The following is a 2096-nucleotide window of genomic DNA, read 5'->3' as shown; positions in this document are numbered from 1 at the left end:
TCTCTCTCTCTCTCTGGGTCAGTTCACTATACTACTAATAATAATAATAACAATAACAATAATAACAACAACATCAATAATAATAATAATAATAATAATAATAATAATAATAATAATAATAATAATAACAATAACAATAATAACAATAACAATAACAATAATAATAATAATAATAATAATAATAATAATAATAATAATCAATAAGGATTTTCTGGCGTTGTCCCAGTACACTAATATAATAGTAATATATGTTCCTTCTCTCTCACCTGTCTCCGTGCCATGAACATTCAAATATCGACTATTTTCGCCTGAGGATAACAGCTGATAGAATTGCTAAATGCTGCGGTCCAAAGAACTTTCAATTCTTTATTTTATTCTTTTTGGCATTGCCAACTTTCTTCCATCAAAATCGAACGGGGAAAGTAATTAAATAAATCCTTTTCGTTTTTGTGTTTTCTTTTTTGTTTTGTTTTTCCTTTCGTGCAACGGCTTTCATGATATACTACAACAATATTATATTTTCAAAATGGATCGATTTCAAGGAACGCATCGGTTTTTAGTTGGAAAAGTTAAACTCTTGTAAGTTATACGTGTTTTTCATTTTTTCAAAATGCCGCGGATAACTAAACAACACTTCACAAGGATTTCCATGGCAAGTGCTCGTCTGAGCTCCAATCTCTGCCCCCCCCTCGCCAATCTTTCACGATAAACACCCGTCTAGCTGAAACCACTGTCAGTAATTTTCCCCACTCTTTATCTGTGCCTAAATCAAAACATAGATTCCGTGAACAAAGCTTCTTTCTTAGAAATGCACGCCTGTGGAACTCTCTTTTTGCCTGTTTGCCTGTTTCCCGCCTGACTACAACTTGGATGTCTTCAAGTGCAACATAAACAAATTCCTGATGAACCGCCTCCTTAAGTAAGACACTTTATCAAATCTCCAATACTAACGATTACTACGATACTATCCCATTGATTACTGTACACGCAATAACCCTTATCCCCGAGTGGCTTCCGGGCCTTGATAAGTGGTGACCACCATGTAAAAAAAAAATCACCCCCTCCCCCTCCACACACACAATGAAAACTAAATGAAAACAATATCTAAATTATTATTTTTTCAAAACCGGGTTGATTAGAGGAACACATCGGTTTCTCAGTAGAAAAAAAAGTGAAGAAGGACGAAAAATTATGAAGATATACAGTAAAAGACGGCGAAAATATCACCAGTCATTTATTTCTGTTTCAAATCTCAAGGGTTTCTTACGAACTCGACTCCATGTTACAATTTAAGGAGAGTAGAAAACGGATGTTGGGTTTACTTTCGACAGCCGCGTGACTCTCGCTACCCATATTTTGTCCTTTTGTCTTCACATTCCAGATACGATGTTTCTGACAAAGAGGGAAAAATTGCTGTTTTCTGAGTCAGAATTTATTTCATCTAACACTTATCCTTGACATGCTTTTGGCCTTGAAGCAGTGTTTTTAGCTCCTTGTATCAAGTAGCTTCATGCCTTGTCTGGAGCGATTTCCATAAAAATATATTACATCTTTCTACACCTACTTAGGCCTGACGTCTGTTCGCACTAAACTTTTGTTGGATTTTATGGAATGTAATCGTAGCAGCACATATACACCTTCATTATAACTTACAGGCTGAGAAGTCCAGGAATATATTCAGTTTGCAACGAACCGAAAATCACGATAAACTATTAAAATGTCAAAACATTAATTGCTACAAGCAATAAGAATAAAACAACTGGTGATGGAACCAGTCAATGGTAGCGTGGCCGAGCGGTCTAAGGCGCTGGTTTAAGGCACCAGTCTCTTCGGAGGCGTGGGTTCGAATCCCACCGCTGCCATGTAGATTGTAATTTTTATTATAATATTAGATTAATATCTGACGTTACACGGAGGCGAGCTAAAAGTACATTTTCATTTAAATCTTATATTCTCTCTCTCTCTCTCTCTCTCTCTCTCTATCCTTTTCTCTTTTTAGCTCTCTATCCTTCTCTTTATATCTTTCTACCCCTTTATCTCTCTAACTATCTCTTTATCACCTTATATGTCCGTCTCTCCATCCCTTTCTTTTTTTC

At 35.8% G+C, this 2096-nt stretch overlaps 1 non-coding gene across 1 annotated transcript; it reads left to right on the top strand.

The window, feature by feature from the left end:
- Positions 1 to 1780: 1780 nt before the first annotated feature.
- On the top strand, positions 1781 to 1862 carry Trnal-aag (transfer RNA leucine (anticodon AAG)). Its single transcript has one exon. It is a non-coding gene; the product is annotated as a tRNA-Leu (tRNA).
- The last annotated feature ends 234 nt before the right edge of the window (positions 1863 to 2096 follow it).

This window comes from Euprymna scolopes, chromosome 23 (genome assembly GCF_053919585.1).
Source record: "Euprymna scolopes isolate OS-2025 chromosome 23, ASM5391958v1, whole genome shotgun sequence".
In the NCBI taxonomy this organism is placed as follows: domain Eukaryota; kingdom Metazoa; phylum Mollusca; class Cephalopoda; order Sepiida; family Sepiolidae; genus Euprymna; species Euprymna scolopes.
This window is presented reverse-complemented; position numbering and strand designations above follow the sequence as displayed.